Here is a 22,617-nt window from a genome sequence, read left to right on the forward strand (position 1 = left end):
TGAGCAACCCCAAAGCCCCAAACTGGGTAAGTCTAAGGTCTGGACCTCCACATGTGAGCATGAACTGTATGGAAAGTAAAAATCCAAATTTTAATTCAGTTGATCCAGCTTCCATCAATGAAAACAAAGCGGCTGTAAAAATTCCAAACTGCTTGTCTTGGAAAAAGTTAATGAAATTTAGAAAAACAAATCTTTCAAACTTTTTCTCCCTAACCGCAATAAGAAAATCAGAAAAGCGAACAATAAAATTGAGGTTCCTACAGAATTATTGCCAACACCGGTCCCAAACTTAAAGGTCGAAGGTCCTCATAAACCTACAATGAAAGTACCCTCTAACGCTGGCCTTAAACACCTTCTAAAAAAACAGAAGTGAAAGGGACAGCAAGCCCTAGAACCAGCAGCCCTGGTGTAAAAACTGACAGTATCCAAAGGGGCTCAGTGTCCTTTAACTGGGGAGTACCAACCGGGTACAACCAGCCCAAGTGGAACTTGCATTGCAATGGTGCAATTGGAAAGAGGAGGAGCAGATCAACATTGTCAAAACCAATGGCGACAAAGCATCAAATAGTAAGGTAAAGCCTATACCCCCAAAGATAGGTCTCAATCCAACATTTCAGGAGGGCACCAGGTATATCCTCACTCAAATCACTGCTTCTCAGAACTAAATGAGATTATGGCTAAGTGCTGAAAGAGGCTCAGCCGAGGCTTGCTGTCCAGACTCCCCTATACCCCAGGGTAGAAATCAGGACCGGCTCAGTCAAAGCAACTTGGTAATTATCTATTCAGTACACCCGCGAAGGCCCACTCGATGTACTCAATGGAGGCACTCTTCTCCGCCTATTCTCTGTGGTATCAGGCCCAGCTCTTGCCACAATTAAACCAACAGATATTCAGCAGTGGAATTTATCTCGAAACTAGGGGAGACATCATCTGAATCCACTAGAGATTCTTTGTCCTCTACTGAAATTGCCAGTCTGACTCTTAGCAACAAAACATTTGTTTTTGGAATGGGGCATAAGCATAGAAGCCAAGGCCCCTTAGCATAATCAATCTTCGTAACGTAATTTGCCCAAAAAGCTAAATTCAATAGCTATAAGGGAAAAGCTAAGACCAAAATCAATCCTCAGCAATACTCTTGCGAGGACTGGACGTGGATTGCAGGTTATCTTACCCCAGCATTTGGCTTAGCATACCTGACATTGGGTAACAAACCTGGAAAGCAATATCTCTCAATGCCTGACTTTATCCATTTTGTAATGGAACATTGCAGGGGTAGCTAAACAAAAGCAGCTTGGAGGTATGTACAACACTTTATCCAAGAGTTTGACGTTGTGTATCTACAGGAACGTGGTTCAATCCAGCAGTCAAACGGTTCATCAGGGGGCTTGAAAACTCTAATTAGCATTTGTTTGGAACACATTGCAATGATCCTAGCAATTGAGTCTAACCATATTTTACTAACTAAACTCTAATTCATTGGACACATAAACTTCAAATCACTACTGGTGTCCAAAATCTATATCAGCCTGATACCCTTCAGAAACTTTGTTCAAAGTCCCCTACTAAAACAACTCAAAACTCAACTACCATTACTAACAGATGTAGAGTTATTGGTAACAAGGGACTTGAACAGTGTTCTAGACTACAAGTTTTTATTCCCAGATACAATGAAGGATTCACCAAACTAATGGAGCATACCTCCTATGGAATCTAATTTTAAGCCTAATGGCTGGTTGGATCATAATCTATGGTATAGGCTTTTCAGGAGACCAGTAGTTCATTTGAATGGCCATATACTCCATTACATTCACTAAAAACCATCACACTTTGTGGCCTCAAAGGGAAATCTAGTTGACTATACACTGGTATCCGCCTGGTTGTCTCTTTGAAATAATGAATGGAAAAGAAAGCAACCATCTTCCTCAGGCTATCAAAGTGGAGGAATAGTCTAAATGGCAAACTTTAAACAATTAAGAGAAGGAAGAGGCTCCAAGATTGAACAAAACAACATGGAACCCTCATTCAATTAGGCTTTATGATTACGGATAAAAGTATATCAATGATGGCTAAGCTATACTTTGGGTAATCCGCAATGTGAAAATGAAAATGTACTCTCCTTCCTCTAAGTTTACTGAGTCATTTCATGTCCTTGAAGACGATTGAGCAAGGGAGATCCCATGGCCATTCGAACATCTGGTGTGCAGCAGAGCTGGGCGCTATGAAAAAACAACGAACATGTCTGAGGGGATTTTTTTATTTTTTATTGTAGGCACACGCTTTATGAATAGCAATGGGGTAGTGAGTAGAATTAAATTGTGTGAAGTACATATGAATGTTGTCTTTAGCTTTCCCCATGAGCCTATGAAAATCTGTACTTTTATTTGTTTTTAAGATGATGGCAGGGAAGAGTTTGTTGTATTCCTTTGTTTGATAATATTTTTAAAATAGCTTTTGCTGTGGATTATTATATTGTTGATGATTTTAGTTAATCAAACAATAAATATGTCTTTCTATGTGGCTGGTATGTCTGAAAACAGAATGGGCATTTTTGAATACTGGTCTAGCTTAAAGTCTTTGAGAGCATTCCAAGGTTCCCTAAGAGCTGATTCACAGTGTCTGAAGGTAGACCAGGGTTGTTTGAGAGTTGTCTGGGTTATACATGGGGAGACAAACAGTCTCTATGGCATGGCGGAGAGATCTTTGAATTTCTTCTGGAAGTGTTTTTGCACAAGTTAAGGTTTAGCATAACTTTCATGGAATGTTGTAGCACTAGCTGGGTTTGTCTGATATCGCTGATAGTGAGATGACAGAGGAGATGGGCAGTGTTTAAGGACCATCTGAAGCATGGATCTTGCAAGAGGACAAGCATCCAGATCTTTTACCCCTAAACACATGCCTCGTATGGTCCAAGTCTCTGTTTAGTTTCAGGTTTTGGAGGGAAGTATAGGTCAAAAGACCTAAAACTTCACTTTCCCTTGTCTAGACCTGTGCAGAAAAGGAAAGTGTACTAAAAAAGTAAATGTTGCGATAAAAGTATTTCTGATCAACATCTGCTGAAGCTAGGCACTTTCAGTTTTACTTTCTTACCAAAGTACCATGTGGTAGCCATGCTGGCAGGTAGCACCACAGGCTCTCCTCGAAATTATGTTAGTGAAATTTACATAATGTACATAATTCCCTAAATTTGTTTTGATACTATATACATTAATTTCTTAGCAAAGGTATATTTCAGTTTGAGAAAATAGTAGTGGCAGCTAGGCCAGATAACTCCATACACCACCCACTCTAGTCACTCACAGATTTCTTTTTGTCAGCACTGCCCACCTCAAATTACCAGCTGCCACATGGCCACAAATTAAATGCAAATAATCCAAAAGAATCACATTTCATTGCGGTCTGCCGAAGTAGGACGCAGTAGACCGGGATGGTGCTGCCAAAGTACTACTCTTGGCTATGCGATTGCGGTTCTTGAATAGACATGCAGAGCTTTGATTGAAAATGAACACGTATGATTCTTCAAGGTATTAAGGGCTACCGAAAACGTGTAATTGGATTGTGGACAACTTTTGGATGACACATGAAAGCACACAACGAAACGTGGAGAACGCGATTAGTCTCCTAATTACTCTGTACGTGGTATTGGATCTCAATACAAGAGTTGTGGTGCCCAGAAGAAGTCCTCGTGTTGGGACAAAATGCGTGGGCTGCATCATTTTACTATTTGATACTGAAGTGTGAAAAAAAGAAAAAAGAACAATACATTCTAAATTGTTTAACAAAAATGAGAATCATGGACTAAATTGTACACGACATGGAAATTGAACTGATACATAAACAAATTTGACTTGGAAGTGTGTTGCCTCTCATCCTTTTGGTATATTTTAGTTTATTATCAGAGAGTGTACCATTTTAAACAAATCTTTATTTTTCACTTTTTCATGCAGAATTACAACATGCATTTCAATTAAAATCAAATGTAAAAAGACTCAATTTGGTATAAATTCTGGTCGACAACACTTTGGCAGCCTGTATGGGGTATTCGTGGGATGCATTATTGACCAATGCTTGATTTGCCTAGCTGTGGTAGGCGGTTTATCCAGAATCGCTGACATTGCTACAGGTTTCTCAGATTGCAGGGCGAGGTACCACCTTAACGGGTCCCATACATGTCTGGTATCAGGTGGTTAAAATGTGTTTTTACTGTGCGGAAGAACGTTTTGTTGAGGTGTAATGGGATATTGAGATAGAGATAGAGTAGGCAAGGTATAATGATCATTTCGAGAAGTCTGCTGTGCCCTGCTAGGGAATGGATAGAGGAAATGCGATCTATCTGGTGACTTGGTCTATTATCTGGGTAGCAAAACAATACTGTAGCTTAAGGGTATTGGTGCAAGTTGAAGGGTATTTGCAATTTGTGCACCAAACCTTGTGGGACTAATAACATAGCAAATTTATTAGATAGTCCAAACAAGCATCATATATTTCCATTACTTAAGCTATGTGTTGTATGATCATACTGTTTTACAAGAGCTTATGGTGAATTTTAGTTAGGGCAGAATACCAATCATTAAAACATTTTTAAAGAATATCATGTGTTATTTAATGAACAGTACAGATCACAATCACATGATTATTCTTGAAACATTGAAGGCTACTGAAATCCTTTGTCAGTGGTCAATTGATTTTTACGAATGGCTCAATGATTATATGGTTATGTTTTTTTAACCACAAATTGATTATGTTGTAAACCAACTACAAACTCCCTTACTGTAACATGTCAGCTACTTTTTGGAATCGATACATTTATTCAAACTAATTATTTATCTAGATTGAAAAACCTTTATATTCTTATATGATTAGGCACCTGGACCTTCTACAAGCACAACAGCACCATGACATTTATTATAAAATGATTTTAAAATTCTGCACCTTCCCAGACCCAAAGGACGTGGTGGCGGAGTAGGCATTATCTACAGAGCCTCCTGGCACATTAACACCATAGACATGGACTCAGTTGCCGGGACTGAGCTCCTCGGCCTCTCCATAAACTGCCACTCAGGAGGTATTTTCACGGCAATTATCTGCTACCGACCTCCAGGGTCTTTCACCTCCCAACAACAGAAAACGCTACTCACCACCTTCACGAACATGGCAACTTCCCACAATAAACTAATCATTTTAGGGGACTTTAACCTCTGGCCAAACGGTAGTCTAGACTCTGGTCTAGAAAACCTCCTGCTCTCTTGCGAAAGCGTGGGCTCTACCAACTGGTTAATGAACCTACCCACTCAGCAGGCAATCGACTCGACCTCATCTTTTCCAGTCCTGGATTAATACATTTGAACGACATTCTGCCCATGAGCTGGACAGATCATGCTCTTATCAAATTCTATATTACCAGCACAAAAACTAGAAAGCTGAATAAAAGCGCCCTATCAGAATTTATGTACAGAGACTGGAAAGCTCTGGAAAAATTGAGTTCCACCACCACTGTCTTCAACGTAAGCATGAGCGAATTTTGCGGATCTCGCGTTCGCGAATTTTGCGGATTTGCGGATTCGCAATCCGCAAAATCCGCGAATTCCCGCGAATTTGCGGATTTTTTTTTTTTTGTGTTCGCCCGTGTTTCTGCCAGTTCGCGAGGGTTTTGTACACTTTCGCAAATTGCGAACTTACCTGTCGGGTCGCAAGTTTCGCGAACTTGTTGTTTCTACGTGTCCAGCCTGTTTGGGACACTCTTCTTCATCACTGCCACTCTCTGTCACCACTGCCACTCTCTGACTACTCATGCCACCCTCTGGCCCACCCATGCCACCCTCTGTTTCATCACCACACCCTCTGGTTGTCCAGTGTACATTATTTTCGGCAAAGCAAATCACACCTTCCCTGCCTCAAGTGACCTGAATTAATTTGGGGCTGATTAATGTGTCACAGAATATTTTTTTAGCTGGCACCTGCTTCCTTAGTGCGCCCTGATTAGTGATCTTTTGCACTTGCTAAGTGCTTTCATTGTTGCAAAATTAGTTACAACACCTGCCCTGCCCCAACTGACAATAATGAATTAGGGGCTGATTAATGGATTTTAACTTCCAGCCTGGCTCCTGCTTGTCTCCCTTAGCTGTAATTCAGGACCTTTGTGGCATATGTGTAACTATTCTGAGGTTCAGAGCAGGGTCACATAATAGTTTCAACTGGCAACTGAACTCTGGAGGGGCCCCTCAGGAAGCACTACAGGAAATGGCTACTAATGATGAGCCTGAACTTTTGAACCTGGTAAGTAGTTACTTTCAGTTTTGCTAAGATCGTATTTCTGCAATTTTGCACTTATTCGCGGGGCGCGAACTCACGCGAACTCACGCGAACAGTGCGAGCAGTGCGAGCAAAATCCGCTGCTCGCGGATTTGCGGATTTTGCGGGAGATTCGCAAATCTCGCGGATTGCGGATTTCCCGAAAATCCGCAAAATCCGCGAGCGGAACGGATTTTCCGCCCATGCCTACTTCAACGTGGAAGATAGCTTCTTCCCAACCAACTCGGTTGAAGACAACTACAGAGCCTTTACTATGAGGATAGTATCCACCACGGACTCTATTGCCCCACTAAAAAGATGTAAACCTAAAGGCAGAGCACCAGCCCCATGGTATAACGACTCCCTGAAAACCCTCAAATTAGCCTGTAAACAGGCCGAGAGGAAGTGGAGACAAGGCTACTGCGACACTAACAAAATTATCTGGAAAAATAAGCTCCTAGAATACAAATCTGCCATCACGGAGAGCAGATCCACCTATTACTGCTCCACTATAGTCAACGCAGCAAATAGCTCCAAAAGCATCTTCCAGATCCTTGACAACCTTATCCACCCCGATTGTGCCAAGAAAACCATCCCCCCCTCACAAACCCTCTGCGATATTCTCGCACAGTTCTTTACGGACAAAATTGAGACCATCATTCACAATCTGGCAACTCCTCCATCGCAAGATAATCTAAACTCCCCCGCAGTCGACACTACTAACCTCGACCCGCCGAGCCCAGGACACCTACCCAGGGAAGGTCTACAGGCTCTCCCCCTATCCCCGAAGCAGATTTCGAGAGACTGGCACACGGAATCACCTCTGGGTCTCCCCTCGACCCACTGCCTCCTAAAACATGGAAAGCGCGTGGAACCGAACTATTCCACATCCTCCGTAGGATCTGCAACCAATCTCTGTGCTGTGGATTTGTCCCCACTCCTTGGAAGCAAGCAATCATCACCCCGCTGCTGAAAAAACCCTCCTTGAACCCCGAGTGTCTTTCCAATTTTCGACCTATATCGCTTCTACCCTTTCCAGCGAAAGTTGTGGAACGTTGGGTTAGCTCCTGTCTATCGACACATCTTGAGCAGAGTCGCACTCTGGACGACTTCCAATTCGGATTTCGACCAGCCGATGGCACCAAAACGGTTGTGCTTACAGCCATGGAGGAACTTCGTATGCGGGCAGACAGGGGCCACGCAGTGGCCTTGATCTTATTGGACCTGTCTGCCGCATTCGATACGGTTAACCATGTGATTCTGCTAAAGAGGCTCAGAGAGGCAGGGGTCGATGGCACCGGCCTGCTCTGGTTCCATTCATACCTGAGAGATAGGAAACAGGCTGTGTCCCTCCCCCCCTTTCGATCCGCTTTTTCCCCAGTACCTCACGGTGTACCCCAGGGCTCGTCCATCAGCCCGATCCTTTTTAATGTTTACCTAAAACCACTGGTCACCTTAATTAAATCCCACAGACTGAAAACTGTAAACTACGCGGACGACACCCAGCTCATCCTCTCATGGGAGGGGGAAGATTCAATCCCCATGGAATCTTTCCATGACTGCTTAAGAGGCACAGCCAGCTGGCTGCATTTGAATTCCCTGCAATTCAACTCATCCAAGACCGAGGTCCTGTTCTGTCCTGGGAGCCGAATTCCCCGCCTATTTCCTGCGGAATTCTGGCCCCCGGAAAACTCAGAAAAACCACAGCCGGTTACCAGTGTCCGCAATCTGGGTGTTATGCTAAACAACAACCTCAGCATGGAAACGCAGGTAACCAAAACAGTCTCCACCTGCTCGGCCCTTCTGCGTTTGTTACGCAAAATCATGCCACTACTCCCCGTCCAGGCCCGAGCACTGATAGTCAGGTGCACTATCCTTAGTCGCCTTGACTACTGTAATGCTCTTCTGCTCGAGTCCCCAGCTGTTCTACTGGACAGACTCCAAAGAGTCCAGTCGGCTGCAGCCAAACTGGCCCTTGGTTGGACCAGGAGAGCCTCAGCCACAGCAGCCTTAGCCGAGCTACATTGGCTCCCTTTGAAGCAACGAATAGCTTTTAAAGCACTCTGCCTGGTCTTTAAGGCACTACACGAAACGGGCCCCAGATCCCTACAAAAAATGTTTTCCTGGTATACCCCCACCAGAACTCTACGATCACCACAGCCTGCCTTGTGACGGTACCCAGATTTAACAAGGTAAGGACCGGGGAAAGATCCTTCAGAGTGGCCGCCGCCAAGCTTTGGAACAGTTTGCCGGTCGACATTCGCCAAATTCCACAGCTCCTGCCATTCAGGAAGCGAATTAAAACTTGGCTCTTCCCCTAATCCCGTCACGCCCACCCCCTAAACAGCCTCCCATCTCTTCCTTCTCAGGAGCAAGCTCTCAGCGCCAGGATACCTGCCAGGTGACAGTTGCGCTCTACAAGTGTTTTAAATAAATAAATAAATAAATTAGTCTTCCCTGCCTAATCAGACAATGTTGGCTACACACCCGCACAACAGGAGTCCTACTTTGATGCTAATAATTAGTTACCTGTTTTGTGACGTTGTGTGTGAGCCATAGAATTAGTGTCCTTAGACCTGAAGAAACTACTGCCATACAACCTTTCAGGAGAAGGTGAATTGCACAGGATCTTATAATTGTACACACCAACTACGTTACCGAGCCTGCCATTTCCAGTTGATCTTTTTCAATATTTCATAATCCTTGGGGGCATATATTGTTAATGGCCATTAATTATGTTTTAGAATCTGATGTAAATTTAGGCGGGCGGCCAGCCATTCTGCTGTGGGGACGGAGTAAATTACTCGTTCCCCGTGGTGGACAGGCCGCCCACCTAATTTATAAATGGCCGCCACACAGGCATTGCCTGGATCCTCTGTGACGGCGGTTCCTGCCAAATGCTTATTACTGGGGGCTACGAGGCTGCAGCAGCAGGACGGAGCCCTGTAGCACAGAGTAATCTTTTTTTTCCAGCAAGAAAATATCGAAATAGGATTTTCTTTTTTAAAAGAAAAAATATGATGCTCCTCTTGCCATGGGAGTCATCTTCCATGGCAGGGGGGAGCATTATAATGATTTTACTGTTCCTTACCGCCATATTTTACCGGGCGGTAAGAAAGCGTAAATAAATACAGTGGCAGCTCCTCTCCTATGGCTGAGGAGCGTTGCCCCACTGCTTTTAAGCAGTGAAACATAAAATCTTAACTTTGAGTTATCATTTTATGTTTCTGTGCTGCTTTGCGGGCGGGCGGGCAGGGCTGCTCTGCACTCAGAGTAGGGCAGTGGAGGAGGGATTTGCCTGCTCCTAAGTGAAAATGACTGTATGGCTGGCCCTCTGGCACCAGTCAAACAGTCATGCACACTTTCCCTGTTCTCTGAGTAGGCTGCATTACAGCCTACGTGGAGAACATGCCCAGGCCCCCATTCCCTGGCTGAGCGTCGAATCACGATGCTCAGACCAATCACAACACTGCATTGCAGCATTGTGAGTGGTCAGGGGAGCCTGGCTGTGCTTCCTGTTCCTGGAGTCCGACGGAGGAGAGCCGGAGCAGAGATGCGGGACCCAGCGGCAACAAAGTGTTAATTAAAAAAAAAAAAAACATTGCGCCCACCCCAAGCCCACTGCACCTGCCCCCTTCACCAGCGGTCATGCCAGCCGCCACTGAAAAAAATCACTCTATGTCCGCCCATCCAAATTCGGCGGGTGGATATGTAGCCGTTTTTACGATAGCCATTATTCCCTAGGGTCGTCCGAGAAGTTTAGCCACTGCAGAGACAGAGCAGTCTCCGTCATGGCCAGGCTGAAGGTTCAGCCGCATTTAAATCACACAGACGGACCTTCATATTGGTGATATATATACACTGTCGCCGTTGAGTTGGAGTATACATACCGCAAATATATATAACTTGGGCCATAGAGTCAGATTAACTCTCAACGTCATACAAAGAGGAGAAAAGAGTAAGGAACCAGTAACTGTTCCGAAATTATGAGAATCTCTGCTAAACAGAACTCGATGAAAATGAATGAAACTGAAACATTATTTATTTTAATATAAGCTGTTTGCTCGAGAACGGCACCCTGATGTTGCATTCTCAGCTCTCCTCCTTAACATCAAAGTTTGTAATTCTTTAAAGGAACTTTTAAACTTTTGTAGGCCTGAAAACAACCTTTGCTTCAGACTGACTCCCTAGCAACTGCTTTGTTGCTATTTTAAACATGTAACTTTATATCATGGTGGTAATATAAGTGGTAGAAGCAAATCCCTCATGTTTGGACGGACAGTACTGATTTCCTTTGACAAAATTAATATCAAATGAGTTTTTTTGTGATGGCAACATGTGTTGATTCTTATCTTTGAGTATCTAATATGACAAAGGACTGATAGCATGTGTGTATTTTCTCAAAAGCTGCCCCTTCAATAATTTGAGCATATTAGGATGTTACTCAGGCATAGGTATCAAGACTACTCCAGGTAACTCTTTGGTAGCTAATTTCATGGTGTATTTTTTGCACATTAGAGAACAAATATTGCTTCCTCAATAAACAATAAACTTCCTTTTCTCACCATAGGCTAGTCTGGATCAAGGATCAGAAAAAGAGGAGAGGAGGGAATGGACTTCATCCAAAAAAGGTCGGGCAATGTAAATCAATGAAAACGGTATCCACAGCCAACCAGAGACACAGGTAACAGATGCATGGTTCCTGGAAAAAAGTGATACTGGCATTGGTAATTCAGATACCAGTCTGTAATCTCTGTTTGTCAGCACCATTCATATCATTCGAACTTCTAGTGTGTTTACCTTTAAAAACAGCAGAGACTTACGGCCACATGCATCATTGTTGCCGTTTGCGATTTTTTTAATTGCGAAAATTAAGCAATCGCAATTAAGAAATTGCAAACGGCTATGCACCAAGAAATCGCATTTTTTTTGCGATTTCTTACCTTTCCTTAATTGCGATTCACAATTTGCGAATCGCAATTAAGGAATCCCTTCCCAATGATTCCTATGGGCCTAGAGGCCCATAGGAATGAATGGGAAGTCATTTTCAATTTTCAATTAGCAATTTGCGAATCGCAAATTGAAAATGCAATTTCAAGGGTGCAGGGGGGGGTCCAAAGGACCCCCCCTGCACCCCTGAAACATAACTTTAAGTGCATTTTTCATACACACATGCCCTAAAGGCATGTGTGTGTGTAAAATGAAACTTTCAAAAATGCACTTTTGTGCATTTTTGAAAGTTTGCACAAATTACCATGAAGGTCAACTTCATGGTAATTTACCTCTCCCTATTTGCGAATTCGCAAATTTAAAATGTACATGCATTGCATTTAAGAGTTCTCAAATCACGATTTCTTAAATGCAATCGCAATTTTAGAAATCGCATAGGAATGAATGGGAAGTCATTTTCAATTTTCAATTAGCAATTTGCGAATCGCAAATTGAAAATGCAATTTCAAGGGTGCAGGGGGGGGGTCCAAAGGACCCCCCCTGCACCCCTGAAACATAACTTTAAGTGCATTTTTCATACACACATGCCCTAAAGGCATGTGTGTGTGTAAAATGAAACTTTCAAAAATGCACTTTTGTGCATTTTTGAAAGTTTGCACAAATTACCATGAAGGTCAACTTCATGGTAATTTACCTCTCCCTATTTGCGAATTCGCAAATTTAAAATGTACATGCATTGCATTTAAGAAATCTCAAATTACGATTTCTTAAATGCAATTGCAATTTTAGAAATCGCAACGTGATTGTGATTTCTAAAATTGCGAAAAACATGATGCATCCCAACATCCCAATTTTGTCAATTGCATTCGCAAACGGCCGAAAATTGCGATTCGCACCGTTTGCGAATGCAATTGACAATGATGCATGTGCCCCTAAATGAATTCGATAGAGTACAGAGCCGTCGAGCATGGTGAAGGGTGGGGAGTGGGAAAAGAGTTGGGACACCGTAGGTTACTGGAAACCTGATAAGCTTCTAAAGTACCACTGTTGTTACTCTATGAATGTAAAATAATGAAGAGAAAGCAAAACATTCTCAGTTGTGATTGTAGAAAAGCTGGTTTCCAGAGTCTTGAATTCGGGCTCAGGTATTTACGACAACAGAATGAAGACTTCTACACTGAAAATATTTCAGCATTAAAAACATTCATATAAAAAGTGCCTTTTGTATATACGTATGCATGTATGTATGTATGCATATGGTATTTATGGAGCGCAAACCTAGCAAAAAGGCAGCAGAGCACTGTACGTGGTCACCGTCATTAAGGTTGGAAATGAGAGAGGAAGCTGAGCTGTGGAAGCTTAATGCATTGTAATGTAGTGTTTGTTACAGAGGTGAGAGGTCCATAAATTGGAGCAGTGTTGGGGCGGTTCCGCATGGGCGTCCGCAGAGGGGGGCAAGGAGGGGCGCTTGCCCCCCACGGAGCGACCCTCCTTGCCCCCCCTGCAGACGCCCATGAAAACCGTGACTTCAAGACAGTGTTCTCACTCTCTTTCCTCTCCTTTCTTTTATTAGCTTCCCTGTGAAATGGATCCAAAAAAGAAAGATGCTTTTGCTGGAAATGTAGTATTTTTCTTACATTTTAATTCCTAAGTGCAGCATTGGAAATAAAAGGCTAAAAATATGAAAAATAGCTAAATAACTGAATAAAGTAAGACAGAGTAGTAGCAAACTGGCCAAACTGATTTTATTCACACTGAAACACATTAGCTCCACTTTTACAGAGTTTGCCAGTGAAGCGCTATTTTTGTTTTCTTGTCTTTGTTTCCCCTGGACTTGGAACTAGTGCACCAATCCTGGAGGTACCAAAATGTGTGAGTTGGAAAACAAAATGTGTGCTGCGGCTCTGCGTCCAGGGATGTGGTCTTTTTACCATACTGCTTACGTTTTGTAAGGATATACGCAATGGCCATTGAAATGTGTCCATTCAGGGCCCTGTAGTCGTGTCCTTAACTTTTCAGGCAAAGGCACTCACTGATTTCTGAATAGTGAGTGTAAAAGCATTAAGGTAACCATGTTGTACCTGCTTACATTTCCCATGGTTTGCTAAATTTTGCATTCCCTATAAGTGTTTGCTTCTTCCAGGATATTGTTCCTTTTTTTTTTGTAGGCCGCATATTGCTTTTGTCTAGTGCGTAATTTAAATTGCGCATCCAGGCGTTTATAGCGGGCAACAATTGGGTTGTAGTTGAAAACAGTGGGAGTTTTTTTCAGTGGGGCAGTACGGTGTTCAGTGGGGGAGAGGATGTGGCACTATGGTCAGAGCTGCTGAATTTGGAACTGGGAACCAGGTTCAGCCTTAATAACCAGCCCACCAGACCACTCTCCTGCGAGAGCAGAATCACATGCTAGACCTTAGAAGGCTTCGCAACACCTTAGAAGCCCTGGTGTCTTCGCACCAGCAGGTGGACCCTAGCATGACAAGTGTAGGTTAACCTCCAAGGCTTGTCCACCACTATCTATACTGAAGTTCACCTCCAGTCTTGCGGGCAGGCCTATGAAGCAGCACACCCTGGAATAACAGTCACTGAGGTCACGAGACCCTTGAGAAGGGCCAGCTGTTGGGCGGTGCAACCAGTGTGACCGCACCGGGTGCTGACTTTAGGTGAAGTCATCATGTTTGCCAGTATATTATGGTTTTAAAAACACTTGCTGCCTCCTTCCCGGCTTCCAGCAATTTTCGGCAACAATAAAAATGTCATGATGACTCTGGTGATTAATGTTCTTCCTAGAGAGAGATCAGAATTTTGTCTAGTGGAAGTTTTGACTCATGGAAAGGTAGCTCAGAGGGTTAATGTACCGGCTGCAAAGAACATGCGCCATGCAGATCACAAAGTGCACATAATGTAAATAGGTCAGTGGGCTACTGCTTTTGTCAGAGATCCTTTTATTACTTGCAGTTTATAAGTTAAAATCCTAACTTAGAACAGTGAGCTATTAACTGTCATCTAAGAGCTGCATACAAACTGCAAGGTATAAATTTGAGCATTATGTCCCCCCTCCCCCTCTCGGCTCCCCCCGTCCCCCAGTCTTTGATTATCCTAATGTCCCAAAAAGTGTTTTTTTGGACAGAAATCTATTGTGATTATTAAGGAGAACCCCCAACCATGGCATTACGTTTTAAATTCCGGGTATTGTGTTTCTCCAGACCAATCACTATAAAACTATACGGGCTACTAGTATGGTTGTCATGTGACTCCTACACCTTGTAGTCCTTAGTCTTATGTAACATTTTCTATACAGTGATTTACACACATATTGATTGTCTCTGTGTAATGTGTGTGATGTAAAGTGCTCTGACACCCTGCAATGGTATGGGTGGCGCTGTAAATCAAATTAAATGCATCTGAGAGAGAGTGGTTATGGAGACTTGGGTGGCACAGTTAAAGGGTGGTAGTGAGGGAATCCATGGCAGAGGTGGTCATTGGGGGCACTAACAAACATTAATGCACAGGACACCACCAGTGCTATGGCTGGCCCTGCCCATGAGGCCAGTCTGCCTCACCCAAAGGTACCTCCATTGGCCTTGTTTCAGCAGCAGAAGCTGCAATTCACATGGGATTGGCAATGCAGGATTTGCACACACCGAACTAAGTTCGCAAACTTCACAGTCTCCCTGCTTCATTCACAAGCACTTTTACCATGTGCTGCCTGCTGTGAGGCCACTGGAATTAAGTATGCAGCAAAGGATGACAACATTATGCCGTAGTGTTGAGTAAATTGTGCATTAAAAAAAAGGCTGCAGCGTAATGCAGTATATTTTCAGATATTTTATTATTTTGACATGTGTACACATGCTAACAGTCTCTGGAAAGATGTTGCCTTATTAGTACCAGTGTAACATACAAATGCAGCAGTGAGAAAGGTGACCAGTCAACCTTTACAATAGGCCATCCACTCCGCAGCAACACAAGTCACATTTTATATTAACTTTTGATATGTTTGAGCTACAACCAATTTATTAGTTTAAATGGTCAGATCATGCAGCAGATCTTGCATTATGAGGCAAATATGGCAGAGCCATAATTTTAGAGAAAACATGTGCAAACTAGGATATTTTGCCATTCATGTTTGAACTGCTGTTGTTGAAAAACAATGAAGTGATGATGACAGAAACTCCATGGCTCGGAGACAAATGGCATGTGTTTCCACATTTTATCGTATTTGGTACATTCTGTGATCAGAAGCATATCCCACTTTGTGAATATATTTTTAATGTCAATAACTCATTATAACCTTAAATAATCATGTGTATCTATTGGTTGATTAAACTGGGCAGTGAAATGCCAAACAAATACTAAAAATTGGGATGTGTGCGCATTATAGCCACACCTCTGGCTCCACCCACAGATCCAATCCTTTGGTTTTTCCAGCCCTCTGATTCTCCGCCCACTGTTCCCCTACTTCCCCCCCCCACTTCGACCACTGTGTAAGACTCCGCATCCCTGACCTGTGATGTGGCGCAGCTGTGGGCGCCGCATGTGCCACACATTTACGGTGCCAGGCTTCCGCATAAGAGAGCTGGCCATTATTGTATCCCTAAACATGCGCACGATGTCAGTTTGACATTGACTACACATAGAGGGACTCTAAGTTTCTTTTGAAAAATATAGCTAACATTTGGACCTATGCATTTTATTTTGTATAAAATAATTGAATGTGTGTAAAATTTAGCAATGCCCGGGGAATTCTAGTAAAGGGAGCACCCACTGTCAAATCACTAGCATGTGTGATTGCTACATTATTTATTAATAACTTTGACGTTGTGCTTTAACTTTGGATACAAGTTATCATGAATTCTAGCACCAAGAAGCCAATATTGGTAAATATGTGTGCTACAAATAATCCCTACCATACACTGTGCTTTACAGTACATTTAATCTGGTGCTTTAATCATAGGCTGTTTTAAAGTATTCTGATAAAAATCGAATCGTGCTGAAGACAGCCTTGATTGGTGTTGGATCGAGGACCCAGACGTCTGCACACCTAGCAGACAGAGATAAAGCACCTTGCCAGAAAGTTTAGCGTTTTCCCTACAGGTGGTGTTTGTTGGCCCATGGCAGGGTCAGTCACATGTCCTGGATTCCTGGTATTTAATTGAGTCTATCCTAGTTCTGCGCCTCAGTGTTTCGTGTGCCCTACCTGGCACGCATCATGTCGGAGGATGGTGATGACGTTAACATTTTGCCCCCCCCTGGAAAAATGTCTGCGGACGCCCATGCGGTTCCGATGGATACAAGAACGTTGTTAAAGATCCTGAGTGCATAGATGGAAAATGTCTGTTGTCATTTTTTTCTTTGTCACACGTTTTAGGGCCCGATTACGATGTCGTTTGGAAACTCTTCTGACCGAATCGGTTGCAGAATAATTTTTGACCGGATTGGGTTCTGCCCGACCGATCAACTGATTACGATGCTTCCCAACATCGTTCGGTCAGACTCGCATTGATTTGTTCCGAACAAGAAAACAGGCTCCAATTGAAAAAAGGGGTGGATGGGGAAAACCTTACACCCTGTGGCAGGCACCCCATGGTGCCTGCCATATTGTGCACGGTTGGAAATAGGGTCCCTTGGGTACCCCCACAGGCCCAAACCAGAGGCTTCAGGGTGAAGGGGCCAGTAACGGCCCCCAAAGTCAGATTCTGACTGCTGTTTCATGTTGGGCAGACCGAATCGGAATGGCTGTCCGAATCAGTCATCGTGATCGCTCGCTCGGGAGCCGTGTCCACAGAGCTGTACTATTCAGCTCCGAAAGACTCGTGCTATCTGAATGCCTTTCGGAACGGAATGGACAGCCCACACGGTTTCAGGGCATTGTAATCGGTTGTTTGGAAAGGTGTACGATTCGGTCGGAAACATAGGTTCCAAATTGGATTCTGAGATTTCAAATCACCAAACATCGTAATCATCCCATAAGTCTGTAGTCTGATGGTGTCAAGGCTACGGATGCGCCAAGAACCACGAGAGGTGGTGAGCTTGTCTGCATGATAAGTAGGGGTGCTGGTTGTGATAGGTTTGTAAATTTTGCTAAGCTAAAAATTGCTTTAGTTCAACAGTAAGACAAAAAATAGCATGCTGCAGGAACTGGAAACTTTCAAAAAGTGTAGACAGCTAACAGCTGGACAGCATTTAAAAAGCATGGAGGAAAGAGGTTTTAAGTGCCTCTTCTACCCATTTTAATACAAGCATTGACAATGCCAAAAGGTCTGGCTTCTGAGTATGGTTCTTCGTTGATTGGCGAGTTTGTGTACATGGTATTGTGTATTTTTTATTTTTAAACAACCGGTCACTGATTGTTAATGTGCTATTTTCAAACTCACTCTCAATCCCAACTATACAATGTTGGGGTTATTGATCTATCGACCCCCAGGCCCCTCCAGAAGGTTTAGAGAAGCTCTCTCTGAGACAGTCAGTGTACTGGCTTCTAATTTCTCAGTCATAGGGGACCTTAATCTACATCTTGACAATCCCTCTGATCCTGAAGTGTTGACCTTTCTGGCTGATCTCGCTGTGTGTCAGCTTGATCAACGAGTACCAGGTCCAACGCACTCGGTTGGCCACCTACTAGACCCTGTTTTTACGAAAATACCTTCCCTCCCAGTCTTACCCCTGGTTCCGATGGGCTGGTCTGATCACTATTTAGTCACCATGTCGATTTATGATATCATGCCGGTGCGCAATTTAGTGGATTTTTTTTCCCTTAAACGTCCCTGGCATAAACTGAATTGGGACCAATTTCAAATCCATCTTGCCACCACCTCTCCAGCCGTCCCGGCTGACGCTAACAAAGCCAATTTGGTGTTCTCTAACTGGATTAATCAGCCTCTGGATAGCCTTATTCCAGCCAAATTGTTCATGAATCATCAGTCTAAATCAAATCCATGGTACAATACTAAATTAGCTGCCTTACGTAAGATCTGCAAGAAGCTGGAGAGAGCTTGGAGACAGGACTTTTATCCTACCTCCAAGGATCTCTACTGTGCTGCCATAAGGCGATATCACAGGGCTATCCAAGGTAAGCGTGCAACATTATACGCTGAGCTAATCAGCAAGAGCACTAATACGCCCAAGAGCATTTTCTTAATAGTCTTAGATCTTAAAACCCAGAAATCCGCAGCAGGATCGCTGATTACCTCTGCCCGGCAGTGCGATGAGCTGGCAGCTTTCTTTGTTAGGAAGGTAGAAGACATTTACAAAAGCTTCCCCATGGTCCAGACAGGCACCCCGGAGACATCCCACAATTATACTAATGGGATCCTTGAGGCTTTGTCCCCTATCACTCAAGATACTCTACTTACACTTTGTTCCAAAGTTAAGTCGGGCTCTCCTGCTGATCCCCTGAAGCCCGACCAATTCCGAAAAATTCTTTCCACTATCATACACTCATTGGAGCAGGTGATTATTAGGTCCCTGGGCGCAGCGGTCATGCCCATGGCCTGGAAACAGGCCAGGGTAATACCGCTGCTTAAAAAACCTTCCCTAGACCCCAAAAAACTAGAAAGCTTCCGGCCTATCCCCTTGCTACCTTGGACTGCGAAGATTACGGAGGCCTACATTAATTCTCTTCTTTCGGAATATCTTACAGCAAATCACAGGCTTGACCCCTCTCAAAATGGTTTCCGCCCCAGCCACAGCACTGAGTCAGTGCTCTTGGCCCTGACTGAACATATCTGGAAAGCCTTAGACGTGGGGCAAACGTCGGCACTGATCCTTTTAGATCTCAGTGCCGCTTTCCACACAGTGTCTCACGCCATTCTGCTAAGTCGTCTGGCAGAGGCTGGAGTTACTGGCTTAGCACTTAAGTGGCTGGCATCCTTTCTTGTGGACAGGACGTTTCAGGCCCCCTTTTCGCATCTAGTACTTTCCTATAGGTCAAGGGGTTCCACAAGGCTCGACCCTGAGCCCTCTGCTTTTCAATCTTTATGTTCAATTTCTGGCCGGAATAGCCACGAGCAGAGGGTTGACCATGGTCTCTTATGCCGACGACACACAGTTGGTGATGGCTCTCTCGAGCGACCCCAAGCAGGACGACACGAAATTTCAGGGCGACCTTGTGGCAGTCGCCGAGTGGATGACCACCAACTGTCTCCAACTGAATGCCAACAAGTCAGAGTTGTTGTTGGTGGGAGGAAACCATGACCGTTGGAACAAGGTCCGGTGGCCAAACAGTTTAGGCACTGCCCCTGTCCCTAAGCTTGTAGTGAAGAACCTAGGGGTCTGGATGGATACTTCATTCAACTTTCAGACTCAAACCAAAAAGGTGTCGGAAACCTACTTTGGTCTGTTGCGCAGACTTAAACCCATTCTGGTTCAACCTGCTCAGTGACAAGTGTCATCCGCCGTCTCCACTAGTTGCCTGTGGCCAGGCGAATCGAGTTTAAGGCACTGTGTATAGCCTTCATAATACTGAAATTGGCATCTCCGCAAATATTGACCGACCTTCTCTTACCCTACACTCCCACGCGATTGCTTCGATCTATGGGACAATGCCTGGTAGCGATCCCCACGTGAGATGGGTTCATGACGGAGGTCGTTTCTTTCGGAACAGAGCTGCCATCGACTGGAACTCCTTGCTGGCCCATATTCGAGGGATCACTAACTACCTCCAATTCAGGAAAGCCATTAAAACTTTTATTTTCCCTTCATTGTAGGCCATGCTGTGCCTTTCTGTGCGTGGCCATTCTTCTGTTTCAGTGCCGGGACGCCTCTTAGCTGGGGCAGCTGTCGGGCTTTACAGAAGTTTTAAAATTTAACAAAAAGAAGCAAGTGGGTGAATGCAAGAATGAGTCAATGGGTGGTTTAATAGATACATAAATACAAGTATGACTGATCGAGTACTTGTACAGATGAATGAGTGACAGCTTGGAATGAATTATCAATGATTCCACCCAATGACCCAATCTTGTTTTCACCTACGGATCCATTCACATTAGTGCACACACACAAGCTTACCATTCAATGAGGAGTCACTTTTGGTTATTGGTCAGATCTTTTAGCTTACAGTGTTAATGTCACAGAAAGCAGGAGGTCTAAGAAAGGAAACTCATTCACCAATGTGATCTTAAGAAGCTCCAGTTTGTTTTAATCAAGCATACATATTAAAGCAATAATAGTCATACCAGGTTATTGAAAACAACATATATTATCACGAGGTAAGGTTTTTTTTTCAGACACAGTATACTAGAAGTATTTAACGCACACTTTTATCAGTTCAACCGAGCAGGCCGGTTCACACTCTTCCTTAGTAAGAAATGGCTTCTTACCTGTAATTCTAGTTCGCTCTTAGGGGAATCTCCATTAAAATCATAAGCACTGAACAGTGCCGTCCATGTGAGGGTCCCCGCAGCAGTTCTTTCAAAGTCACATTCACTTCGCCTTACTTCAGAAAGGCCAGGAGACATATGTGACATCCTTGTTCATTTTTGCACCATAAAACAGTCTATATTGCCACTCATAATGAATTACCTTAAATTACTTTAAAATATAGAAGGAAAAATGGGGCATATCCTTAAAAGTCACTTAAGTCAAATGAAAAGTGACTTTAAAAACGTCCTTCTCAAACACTTTCTACCTCTGTTTTAAAGTGAGAGATAGGGTAATACAAAGCAATGTGGGTGTATAGCTTGGAACATTTGGAACAATTAAAATAGGGCACTGTGCCTTTAAGGGTCTCTTGACCGCAGTGTCCCATCATGCACTGAAGGTGGCACTTCGCTCAGTTCTTTTTGATGAGTGAATGAGAAGTATAGAATAATTCATACTTTTATCAATCAATCAATCAATCAAACAAGCTTTATTCGACATGCACTCATAAAAGCATATAAAAGTTTGTACAATATTATAAAAGTATCATAATCAAGTTATAAAATAAGCATGTTTGACCCGCGGAAAATTACAAACATCATATAAAACAGCAATAATTTGTTGTCTTCTTAAACAGTCTCTACTTTAGCAGCTAATCAGACACTAACACAATTGTCTTATTTCGTGGAACACATTAAGTGGGGAACCCCTCCCCCCAAAAAAAACATGATACTAAAAAACACTGTAGTATATTAAAATGAATGGAGATGCCTGCAATCATTGTGCATTAGCCTTAGAGATACTTTTCTTCGGGGAGGAGACATAGTTGCTTATGATTTCAATGGAGATTCCCTTGAGAAAGAACTAGGATTACAGGTAAGAAACGATCCCTTCTCTTTCAGGGGATCTCCATTGATAATCATAAGCAATGACTTGATTAGCAAGCTCATCCCCAGTTATTCTGCAAGGAAGGAGATAATAAAGAAATACCACAACTAGGCAAATAAGTTCCTCAGAGAGGGTTCTCCTACTTGAGCATCAGCCTTAGCATCCAAATCAAGCCTACAATGTCTTGTAAACGACTTGTAAACGTGTGAACGTGTGAACCGATCTCTAAGTTGCAGCCTTGCAAATCTTGGCAAGTGGGATGTTTCTAAGGAATGCAGCAGTAGCTGTCTTGCCCCTGTTGGAATGCTTTCTAGATTTACCAGGCAAGGTTTTGTTAGCCTTCTGATGACAAAGAATTATGCAGGAGACAATCCATCTATACAAGGATTGTTTAGAAGTGGCAAATATAGTCTGTGAAGTACCATAGTATACAAAAACGTTCTTAAAGGCTTTGATCTATCAAGATAGAACTTTAAAACCCTCTTAACATCAAGGGTATCGAGAGATTTCTCACCAGGAGGAGAATCATTCTGATAAAATGTAAGTAACATGGAAATCTAAGACTACTCTGGGAAGGAATTGAGGATGGGGCCTCATCATTACCCTTTTGCTTTGAAATATTGTGTATGGTTCATGTGTGTGTAGGGCCCCCATCTCACTAATTCTATGAGAAAAAGTGATGGCTACCAAGAAGTAAGCTTTCTTCAATAAGTGTTGGAGAGAAGCCTTATGAAAGGTAGGACCCATAAGCCCTCCTTTGGAGGAGAGGGTCTCCTGAGAGTAGGATATACCTTTTTAATTCCTGAAAAAGGACATTGCGATGGGCATTTTCAGTAACTGTGATTGCTGTGTGATGAACTCTAATAGAGGAGAATTGCAGTTTTGCTTTAGCCAATTGCAGGATGCGTGGAAGACCAGCCTCTTCCTGACTAGTAAAAGGATTGAAATTATTCTGAGAACACCAGATGCAGATTATCTTTCACATGAAAGAATACGAATCTTTAGTTGATGGTCTTTTGACTTCTCTCAGCTCATCCATGCATTGCAGAGGGAGGTTTAGGTGACCATGTTGTATAAGTTCAGGAGTCACTCAGCCAAGTTCAAACAAGTGAAAGTTGGGGTGCTGAATCT

At 43.3% G+C, this 22,617-nt stretch overlaps 1 protein-coding gene across 1 annotated transcript in view; it reads left to right on the forward strand.

Moving 5' to 3' along the window:
- The window catches only part of GJA3 (gap junction protein alpha 3), a 257,445-nt gene that overhangs the window by 64,711 nt on the left and 170,117 nt on the right, over positions 1-22,617 (forward strand). The window contains exon 2 of the mRNA XM_086933470.1: positions 10,859-10,972. The gene's annotated coding sequence lies outside the window, so the exon portion shown is untranslated. The remainder of the gene's footprint in view (positions 1-10,858; positions 10,973-22,617) is intronic.

The sequence above is a fragment of the Lissotriton vulgaris genome, chromosome 8, assembly GCF_964263255.1.
Source record: "Lissotriton vulgaris chromosome 8, aLisVul1.2, whole genome shotgun sequence".
NCBI lineage: Eukaryota > Metazoa > Chordata > Amphibia > Caudata > Salamandridae > Lissotriton > Lissotriton vulgaris.